The sequence below is a fragment of the Triticum dicoccoides genome, chromosome 5A (genome assembly GCF_002162155.2).
Source record: "Triticum dicoccoides isolate Atlit2015 ecotype Zavitan chromosome 5A, WEW_v2.0, whole genome shotgun sequence".
NCBI lineage: Eukaryota > Viridiplantae > Streptophyta > Magnoliopsida > Poales > Poaceae > Triticum > Triticum dicoccoides.
This window is the reverse complement of record NC_041388.1, coordinates 358082290-358093285: the sequence shown is the minus strand read 5'-3', so window position 1 is coordinate 358093285 and position 10996 is coordinate 358082290. Positions and strand designations below refer to the sequence as shown.

Here is a 10996-nt window from a genome sequence, read left to right as displayed (position 1 = left end):
TACCTGATAGCTTAGTCAGTCTTCAATATGTTGCTGATATGACTCTTTTCCTTGATCCTAATCTTGAATGCGCTAGAAACTTAAAGTGGTTGCTTTCTTGTTTTGACTAGATATCTAGTATGAAGACTAATTATGATAAGTGTGATTTGTTGAGTGTTAATCTTGATGATGCTTCTTCCAAGTTGCTTTCACAATTTTCTATGTTAAAATTGGGACTTTTTCCTTGAAATATTTGAGAGTTCCTTTGCACTATTTGAAGCTGATGAGTTCCGTCACTACCAATGGTCGCCGTCGAGCATGCTCGCACGATGCCATGTTCGTGGTCTTCGACAACGATCTGCCCGATGGACTCGTGATGTCCCGACCACCACCATCAACCACCTGGGGCAGAGGGACCTCTTTGGCCGTGGGCACCACCTGGATCGGGCCCACCACCATCTACCCGGAGCAGAGATCTGACCCGTCCTGGGCCCAAAACTGATCTGCCCCGAGCACGAGCTCCCAGTCATGGGCACCCGCACCGCCGACGGAAGAAGAGAAGCACCACCGGCAACCGCACCCTGCTGCCAACCACCGTCGCGCAAGCCGTAGCGACTGACCTGCCGACAAATGTAGCAACCATGCGACAGCCGAACCAGACCGAGGCAAGGGGGGGACCCCTTCCACGATCTAGGCCTCCACCCACCGGAGCCGCGAGGAGCAACCAAGGCCAGCCAGATCCACGGATGGCCTCGAGCAACTCCCTCGCACCACACCTGCAGTACCCGGCCAGATCCCTCGATGGATTCGGGCCACCACTACTCGCCCATAGCACACCCCATTCGCCAACAGCCATGGCCGCCTAGAGGCAGGTCCGCGACCTTCGGCCCATGTCTGCCCGACTCGCGCCACTCAACACACCAGGCCGGCAGGGCCATCACCATCCAGACCAGCGCTGGCCCGTCGAGCACGCACCACCTCACCTTCGGAATCTGTGCAGCCGCCGCAACCTTGCCATCTTCCCACGCTGCCGGCACGACCGTCTAACTTGCTGCCGCCACACCTCCGACACGGTGCCGTCCCGCGCCGCGCGCACTATCGAGAGGGAGAAACACCCCGCCGCCGCCTACACCGACTGGGCTTTGCACGACGGCGGCGAAGGGGAGGAGAAGCGCCGAGGAGGGGGAAGAAAACGGCGGAAGCTAGGGTTCACACCCTGCGCACACTATCGGGCGAGACGAGTTTTCGATCAACTCGGATAAGTGCCCTAGCTATTCTAGCCGGGTAAAAATAATAATAATTGACACTTAAGTTGGTGCTAACGTAATGAGAAGTAAATTGTGAATGTTTTCGTTCCCTGTAGCATCTATGAACGTGACGTTTTTATTCAAAAAAAAAATTCAGCAGTAAAAAAGAACACATTTCGAAATTCCCCTGTCCCGAGTGCCCTAGTTGGAAATTTCCCTGTCCGTCCCCAACTTGAGACGGAGACGGAAGCGTCGCCGCCGACCTCGTCCTGTCCACCCGCTCCGGATCCAGCCCCAACGGCTACCCACCAGCTCCACTTTCCTTCTATACCCGCCGCCATGCCACGCACGCCACCTCGCCGAAGCCATGTCCTGCAAGGACAAGCCTCCGGCTGCCGTGACCGCCTCTGCCCCGGCTATAAAGGCACGCCCTTTGGCCGGCCAGCTCCCCCTCTCTTCGCCGAGGCCACTCCTCCTCTCTTCGAGTCTTCGTTCACGCCATGCCTCTCGCCTCGATTCATCCTCGACCTCGACTGATGCCTCGCCTCCTCTCGCGTCTGGTTTCATTTCGCCCATCCTCGCTCGATTCGTCCGTTCAGATTAGAAGAAGCAGATTTGGTTTTGCTCATCCGCGGGGTTCTTGATTTATTTGGTTCTGCTCGTCCTCGCTGTCGTTCGTTCAGAAACCGCGTCTAGTTCTTTCGATTCTGCTCGTCCTCGCTATCATTCGTCTAGGAATTGCGTCTGGTTCATTCGATTCTGCTCGTCCTCACCGTCGTACGTTTAGAAATGGCGTCTGGTTCATTCAATTCTGCTCTACTCATCCTCGCTGTAGTTCGTTTAGATCAGAATCACCTCTGTTTTGATTTTGCTTGTCCTCGCTGTCGTCAGTTTAGACAGAATTGCGTCTGGTTTGATTCTGCGCGTTCTCACCGTAGTCCGTTTGCAATCGCGTTTGCTTTGATTCTGCTCGGTCCCCTGTGTTCCTGCTGGGTTTGTTACGCTGACGCTCTCGTGTGTTCTTTGTGCCATCTCGTCGTGGGTATCTGTGGAGGAAGCGAGCGGTCAGTCGGTTTGGGTCGTCTGGTTTGCAAACTAACAAGTCTGTTTGAGAAACTTCTGCGTCCTGCCTGCGTTTCGTCTTCGTGTCTGTTTTTGAAATTGGATTGCCGTTTATCGCGCTCGTTCAGATCGGTTCCTCTGTCCCGTCACCTGCGTTGTTTGTCCGTTATTTTCATATCTGAAATGCATGCGCCCTTTGATACTACTGTACTTGATGGATGTTCATATCTCAAACGCTGCCTTGTTCAGATCGGTTGTTCTGATTGAAATAGGATTGTTGCCCCTGTGTCGATACTTATTCTACTTGATGGATGTCCAAGGTGTTACTGCTTATGTTCTTTTCAATTTCTTAATTCTTGTCATGCTTTGCTGATGTTCCCATATATGGTTGTGTGTATTCAGGGGTGCTTAGGCAGAAAGATTTACTAGAGTGCAAACCATGTAATTCCTCATGTTGCTGCTACTTCACAGTCACAGTGCTTGAATTTCTTTATAGCTTTATCTGAATCACACTCACCGCTCTAGAGAAATCAGTTTACTCATTCAAGTTCTGGAATGTCTTTATAGCTTTCTCTGTTTGTGCCCCTATCTATGTATGTTTCTTGTGTGCAAGCGCCGCTCCATTCTGTGTGTGTGGCTTGATGGTTAATATGTGTGGCTTGACTCTGTGTGTGTGTGGCTTGATTGTGTGTGTGTGTGGCTTGACTGTATGTGTGTGTGAATGTGTGTGGCTTGATGGTGAATATGTCTGGCTTGACTCTGTGTGTGTTTGTGTGTGGGACTATGAGTGGCTTGACTCTGTGTGTGTGGCTTTGTGTGTGTGTACGACTGTGTGAATATTGCATTTGCTTGATGGTGTGGCTTCTGGCTTGTATGCTTTGTTGATTGATTTGGTTGTATAACTTGTGTTTTATATTGTTGCGGCATGATTGATTGCTGTTTGTTGAATGTGAACTCGTATCTTGACGAATAATCATGTATGCTAACTTGGTATCGGTAGTTCCTGATCATAGGTAACACACCTATTACTTTTTAGTGTAGACTAACTATTCTTTTTTCTGAACTTTTTTTTGTGATTATGTCTTTACATTGCACTGCTCCCAGATCCATATCGACATGCCCACACTGTCTGATGAGGATAAAGATGTAAGGAACTCCTCCCAAGAATCTCTCTTACTGCTTGTATTAACTTGGCGACTAGACTTTACATGTTTTAAAAAAATCATGAAACTGGAGCTCCTTGCTGTAACCCATTATATGACTTTATGAGCATGCACCACTTTCAGGTTATGAAAAAATAGGGTGCCCCAACCAAGATTGACTTCCTCTCTCTTTCTTATACAAGGCATGCAGAAGATGTGCTGCCAGTAAGTAACTCATTATGTCGATATTTAGAGTGTACTACTTCACAGTGCCATCTTTCCCAACAGATTGAATTTTTTATATTGATATTTTGTTGAATACTACCACATGTTCATTTGCATTTCATACTTTAAATGTTCCTAACGTTGATAGTTTTTTTCCTGCAATAGGCATGGGAGTTCCTCTCAAAGTTAGGTGAACTTAGTCAAACTCTGTTTTTGCAAAACTTGAGAATGTGGAGGTAATTTCAGGATATTCTTTGAACATTCTTGAGCAACTTTGATTTGTTTACCACCTATTGACTCCTTATTCCTTGCAGAGCCTGAACCATTTTGATTGGATCCTGGAAGAAGCAGATGGTATAATTCTGTAAAGAGGAAACATTGGAATTGATCTTCCACCTGAAAAGGTTGGTTACCTCAACCTTCGCAATGCATTATCTCTTAATGTGTCATCCTAGTAGTGAAAAAATTAGAGTCACCCCAATGCATTGTTTCTTAAGGGTCGTATCTAAATGATATTGCATTGTGGAGAAAATTAAAGAACAGGAAAACAGCGAGTGTGAGAAAACAAGCTAAGAGCCGTATCTATATGAACATACAGCTCCAGTCTCGTTCTTTCTTAATTATTACAGTGCCACATCAAGTGACTATGATAACATGCGAAGAGCCAATTACTGTGAGTGCCCTTGGCAGTTGTGAAGGCATTTTGCTTGATTAACATGTATTTTCCCATGCTAAGAGCCGTATCTAGATGATTTTATGTGCCTTAGTTAGATTTTCTCTTTTTTTTAAACAAAAATAAAGGGTCTCTATTGAGTACCCACTTTGTTCGTTCTTTAGGTGTTCTTATTTCAGAAGTCTGCTCTGCACAAGTGCAACATGGCTGAGGCAACTGATGTGGCAAACGCGGTGCTGGACGGTTAGTTTTTGCCTCTTCCAGATATCTTATACTTTGGTGATCCTGTACAGCTGCTCATTACTGCACCCAAACAAACTATTAATGAACTTGAGCTGATTTTATTTTCCAAAAATATGAATATAACACATGGGTACACTCATTCTGAACTCAACCACTAGCACCGTAATATGAATAATGAATCAGATGAGGTTAGCAAGTTTGTACTTCGCATATCTGAGACAGTGAGTACTCCATGTGCTCCGTCTCATACTTCCCATTGTTGCTATCATGGTTTAAATTTTGCGGAGTATGCACAAGTGCCAGTCTTCACCAGCAATATTTTGTTAGTCCTGAGTGTAGTGTAGCAATGTATGCAGGATATGCTTCCCGCTAAAGCACCAACAGTAGCCAAGAAGATTGAAGAATCCAATGAAAGTTCTGATTCTGAAAGCTCTGACTCTGAGGTATTCGTTTACCTACCGATTTCAAAGTGGAAACTTCATTATTTAATAGAATTTTTAATTATCTTTTTGCCTGATTTCACCATGTTTCACTTCATTGGTTTTCAGAAGCCAGCTACTGAAGTGAAGAATTATGCGGTTGCTACTACACAAAAGAAAAACCAGGAATTGGATGGCTCTGATAGTGATTCTGATGATTCATCAGATGAGGTAAGAATCCTATTTCTAGCAATGCATGTCTATGTGAGATAATTCAGTACAAAAGCATAAAACATAGTTCTTGCACTTACCATTCCCCTGATCTTGTCGTTTAATTCTGTGGAGTACTCACATTTCTTAGTCCAAACTAGAAAACTGTTTGCAGGATATGGCCACTAAAAAACCAGTAGCGAAGAAAGTGTTAGAATCCAGTGAAAGTTCTGATTCTGACTCTGAGGAGGTATCAGTATACTAGTTATATGAAAACTAAGGCTTCATTATTCTGTCTTTATAATGTGATACTAACATTTTCAATATATTTCCAGGACACCACTGCTAAACCAGTTCAATCTTCCAAGGCTATTGCTGTTAAAAAGAATAAAGAATCTAGTGATAGCTCAGATTTTGACTCAGATTCAGATTCCGAAGAAGTTCTCTATTGTACTTGTTTACTCTTGGTAACTTCTCTTGTGTGATATTTGTATTTCTTAAACATTGTTTTGCTGCTAGCAAATCTTTTGTCTATGCCATCTTTCTAATGCGGTTACTTTCTTTGTCCAGGATATACCACTGCTAAAACAGTTAATGCAAAGAAATTAGAATCTAGTGGTAGTTCAGACAAGGACTTGGATTTAGATTCTGATGAAGTAAGTGTTCTGTTACTTGCTTACTCATGGTCACTTTTTGTTGTTGTGCAATGTTTAAAATTCCTTCCAATGTTTTGCAGCCAGCAAAATCTACTATTCCTGCTAAGAGGCCTCTGACAACAGAGAAAAAGAGTGAACATGTATGCATTATTTTTTAAATTTTATTTTATTGAAAGGATTGTCTTCTGTGATATTTATTGTACATTAATTGTTCTTATTGTAATTCAGTATTTGCAGTCCAAGGATGATTCTGATGATAGTTCTGATGAGAGTGATGAAGAGCGTGCACTAAAGAAGCCTAAGGTACTTATTTTTTGGTGTTTACTTTTTCATCTAAAGATGTTGGTTTATATTGCATTTCTTATTCTATCCCAGGATTCATCTTCCAAGAAAGAAAGTTATGGTGATGATGACAGTTCTGAAGAAGCTCCCGCCGTGATGATGAAAATGATCAATCGGTGTCAATGGCAAAGTCCAAGCAGAATGAAGTATAGTTTGAGTATATTTATGCTGTTGTAATTTTCCTCTTATGTTTGATGGTAATCAGCCTCTAACAAGCTTCCTATTTTCAGGAACGAAGATCTGAATCACCATCACCCCTCTAGAGAAATCAGTTTACTCATTCAAGTTCTGGAAATTCTTTATAGCTTTCTGAGTTTACTTTGTCTTGCATGTGTTAGCTTTCTGTTTGTGCCCCTTTCTATGTCTGTTTCTTGTGTGCAAGCGCTCCATTCTCTGTGTGTGACTGTGTGTCTTTTTTGCGTGTGTTGCTTGACTCTGTGTGTGTGTGGCTTGACTGTGTGTGACTTGAGGGCGAATATGTGTGTGGCTTGACTGTGTGTGTGTGCTTGACTCTCTGTGTGTGACTCTCTGTGTGTGTGTGTGTGTGTGACTGTGTGAATATTGCATTTGCTTGATGGTGTGGTTTGTATGCTTTGTTGAATGATTGGTTGTGTATAACTTGTGTTTTATATTGTTCTTATCTTCCTGTTTGTGCCCCTTTCTATGTCTGTTTCTTGTGTGCAAGCGCTCCATTCTGTGTGTGTGACTGTCTGACTTTTTTGCGTGTGTTGCTTGACAATGTGTGTGTGTGTGGCTTGACTGTGTGTGACTTGAGGGTGAATATGTGTGTGGCTTGACTGTGTGTGTGTGCTTGACTCTCTGTGTGTGACTCTGTGTGTGTGTGTGTGTGTTTGACTGTGTGAGTATTGCATTTGCCTGATGGTGTGGTTTGTATGCTTTTTTGAATGATTGGTTGTGTATAACATGTGTTTTATATTGTTGCGGCCTAACACTGCCTTTGCCGGTCCCAAGCTCGGGTGTGAAAATGTGGAGGGAGCTGCAGTTACCTTCTTTGTATTGTTTGCATTACGAGTGTCGATAGAAATTACACAGTTTAGGTTACTGTCCTAATCGAATAGTGAATCTTCACATAATTTGGTAGCAAGTGATTCAAGCTTTAAAATGCATCCTTCCTTGCTAGTTGTACGAGGTCAGTGTTTTTCTTATACGATACCAAAGGAAAGCGAGTAGCTAAGAATTTAGGCCTATAAGGGTTTGATATATTTTTTTTACTTCTGTGCATGATTTTTTAGGTGGAGAGGTCTGCACGTACAAGACGTTTTGGATGTTTTGGAGTCCACCGCTTTGACTGTCTCCTGATGCTCTGACTATTTCCATCTTAGGTGACGTGTGCTTTCTGTTTTTGATTGTGTCTCCTTGTTTGCCACATATCAGTTTTGTATGTCGGATTGTTTGGGCCGATTTTTCTGGGCTCTTCTCATGGTACGAGTGGTCCTTTCTTTTTTCTTCTACTGCCTATAAATAAGCTATTCTGGAGGCCTTATTTCTCGGTTTCTAGATTCTTTGCTTTGGGTTCGTGATAAGGGTTCTTGCAGTTTCGTGTGCTGATCGGCTGCCTTCTTCAGTTCGTGCTTCTGGTCGATCTGTTCCAAGTCGCTCCGAATATATTCCTGGTGCTACTTCTGGCGGTGGATCTTCTAGTCGATCTGTTCTAAGTGCCGCTCAATATCCTGGTACGTTTTGCTTAATTGTCTTTTTTTCTGTTGTGTGTGATTTTGCTGCTATATGCGCTATGTTCATATTATTATTGCATTTTCTGTGGTTAGTTTTGGATCCTAATGAAGCGCACCGGTGTCGGCATGAGATTCGATGCGGGAAGCATCCTATTTATTTATACAACCACGGTCCATTGGCTGGAGTCGAGGAAATTCTCAAGCATAAAACGACATCTTCTTACTCAACATAATTTTAAAGAAGTTGGTATTGAATTTATGGATTTGTATAGCTACCTGATCCCGGTATATGAAATTGAGCCTCTTGAGAAAATTACTGATGTACAAAATTGACAGACAGGATGAAGTCGAAGCGGCACGGATGGCAGCAATCAACAAGGAAATTAAACGTGTGTTGACAGAAGTTCTTTTGAAGGTTTGTCATTGCATGGCTAGGTTTAGCAGAACATGTACTTCTGTTCTAAATTCAGCAAGACTGCCATTTCTTACTTTTGTCATTTCCAGGTTTCTGATGATCTTTTTAATGAGATCACGGCCAAAGTTATGAATGAAGATGATTCATCAGCTGAACGTGAGTGAGTTATACTTAAAACTTAATGCAAATAGGTAAGTTAGTTGCATTGCTGATTATCGCCTGTGTGTTGCAGCAAATGAGACCACTGGTGTCTCTAGCTCAAAGGAGCTTGGTCTAGGAGAATCAGAAGTCAAGACCACAACTGTATTGGTCGTTCTGATGATACTGGGCTAAGTTCTCCTAAAGGTGCTTTCTTGGTCATGCTAATTATGATTCAGATGATGATGATGGTAAGGGTTTAATTCCAAATTTATCATCTGAAATTAAAGTTGGTGCAGCTCATCCTAAAGAAAGTAAGTTCTTGAAAAACACAAAGTGGACATGGTTTCCCAAAATTTATTTTCTAAAGAAGGAAGAGCTAATTATTAACTTTCTGAGTTTACTTCGGTCTTGCATGTACTAGCTTTCTGTTTTTGCCCCTATCTATGTCTGTTTCTTTCCATTTCTTGTGTGCACGTGCTCCATTGTGTTTGTGTGTGTCTGACTGTGTGTGTGATGTGCCCCTAACTCTGTTTCTGTCTGTTTCTTGTGTTCAAGTGCTACATTGTGTGTGTGATGTGCCCCTATCTATGCATGTTTCTTGGGTGCAAGCGCTTGATTGAGTGTGTGCTTGTGACTGTGTGTATTGCATTTGCTTGATGGTGTGGCTTGTATGCTTTGCTGAGTGATTGGTGTGTTTTGTGTTGTTGTGGTTTAACACTGCCTTTGCCGGTCCCAAGCCCGGATGCGAAAATGTGGAGGGAGCTGCAGTATTGTTTGCCTTAGAACTGTTGATTGAAATTACTCTCCTAATCGAATAGTGAATCTTCACATAATGTCGTAGCATGTGATTCAAGCTCTGGAATGCATCCTTCCTTGCTATGAAAAATCTAGCAAGTGTACTTGTCTAGAATTTGTCCCGTCTCCTAAATTAATCTTGCTGGGTTCTTAAATCTTGTCAGCACCAATGTTCTTTTCTGCTAATATATATACTTTTTTAAAAATCAGTCATCTGTTTTTAATTTGGCTTTGATTTGTGGTTGTCTGATCATGCACGAATCTCAGCATCGCAGGTGTCCCTCATTTGTCTGTAACTCACAAGTGCATGTCTTGTTTGTTTATTTGTTGTTGGGCTTTTTGTTCGGGTTGTGGGTTGCCCTCTCCGTTGTTGGCCTTTTTATTCGGGTTGTGGGTCCTTTTCGAGGGGTGACCTGCTGAGAGTGTGTGTGTGTGTGAGGGGGGAGGGGACGGCGGCAGTGTTGGTGGCCGGAGCATTTCAGCTGGAAGGAGTTGACTTCGGCACACGGATAGACACTGTGTAGGCTCGTGAGTCCCCTTTCCCCTCTTTGATTCAATTCATTTTACCGAAAAAGGCTTTTGTCCCGCTTTATATATAAGGCAATGATCGACATAGCAGATGCAAACCACCTGACATCACACAGACCAAAGGCAGATACAAGGGAGCTGATGAACATCAACACTACTCCAAACACCCGAAAGCAAACAACAAGTAGGCGGAAGAGCATAGCTAAGGATCTAAAGAGCTCTCCACCGTGAACAGTAACCGCGAGGAGATGAAGCCGCAACTCGACGGAACCAAGGACTCCAAAGTGGTTCTTCCAACAAAGAAACGACACTGAAGAGCCACCACCACCCGATCCAGAGAATCGAGGTTTTCGCCCGAAGTAACACGAAGAACGTAGAGCCACCACGATGGAGCCTTCAAAGAAGGGAACGATGCATGGACGCTGCCGCCATCGGTCTGGCCCGAGCCAAACGAGGTTTTCACCCCGGCCACCACCTCCACCTCCGCCCAGGGTACTACCCTACATGAGAGCGTCGGTCGCATGACCATCGAGAACATCGAAGGCCCGCCCCATGCCGCCCATGCGGCCACGACAATAAGCCCGTCAGTGCCCGAGCCACGAGCTCTGCCCACGAGCCCGCAGCTCCCGCCACCAAGGCCGTCGCCCTGCAACCAGACACTCCAGAGACCATCAAAGGCACGAGCTTTGAGCCGACCGGCAGATCCCTAGCACCGTCGGAGCCGCCGGTGACTGACTCGCCCCGAGTAATGATCAGCGGCCTAGAGGCACTAGGCCAGGAAAAGGGAGGGAGTGGAGCTCGTCCGGACCGACGCACCCCTGTGTCGGTGAGACGGTGACAGGTAGTCGGTCTACCCATCCCTCTAGCAGCCACCCCTGTGTCACCCCTGACGCCCTACCACGGCGTCCAGTAAGTACCACGCGAGGAAGAGGCGTCACCCATCCGCCGGCGAGGGCCGACCGCACCTTGCCGCTGAAGAAGGCCTCGAGAGGAGCGCCAACCACCACCACACAACATGCGCCTCCACGCTCCCCACCGGAGTAGAGCGAACACCTACTGCAGCACCACCACCTTAGAAGGGCCGCCAGCCACCCTTGCCGCCACCAACCGCCACTACCAGCCGAATCTGGGCAGGTATCTTGGAGTAGCACAACTTGTGTTTCCTTTAGGTCAAATGATATAGCTACTTCGATTCTAGGATAGAGATAACTTTGGCACTCGGATT

At 44.9% G+C, this 10996-nt stretch overlaps 3 long non-coding RNA genes across 5 annotated transcripts; all 3 read left to right on the top strand.

Annotated features, from left to right (window-relative positions):
• Positions 1-1562: 1562 nt before the first annotated feature.
• LOC119301498 lies at positions 1563-4530 on the top strand. The gene is made up of 5 exons (XR_005147051.1): positions 1563-3434; positions 3575-3655; positions 3821-3891; positions 3970-4059; positions 4493-4530. It is a non-coding gene; the product is annotated as an uncharacterized LOC119301498 (long non-coding RNA).
• A 457-nt stretch (positions 4531-4987) lies between these two features.
• LOC119301497 lies at positions 4988-5568 on the top strand. The gene is made up of 4 exons (XR_005147050.1): positions 4988-5014; positions 5120-5221; positions 5362-5450; positions 5536-5568. It is a non-coding gene; the product is annotated as an uncharacterized LOC119301497 (long non-coding RNA).
• Positions 5569-5798: 230 nt separating this feature from the next.
• LOC119301496 lies at positions 5799-9069 on the top strand. Of its 3 annotated transcripts, none has more exons than XR_005147047.1 (9): positions 5799-5856; positions 5937-5996; positions 6085-6159; positions 6232-6344; positions 6429-7892; positions 7986-8135; positions 8229-8307; positions 8397-8463; positions 8540-9069. It is a non-coding gene; the product is annotated as an uncharacterized LOC119301496 (long non-coding RNA). The 3 variants fall into 3 exon arrangements; XR_005147048.1 differs by having other exon boundaries at positions 7986-8139; XR_005147049.1 differs by lacking the exon at positions 7986-8135.
• The last annotated feature ends 1927 nt before the right edge of the window (positions 9070-10996 follow it).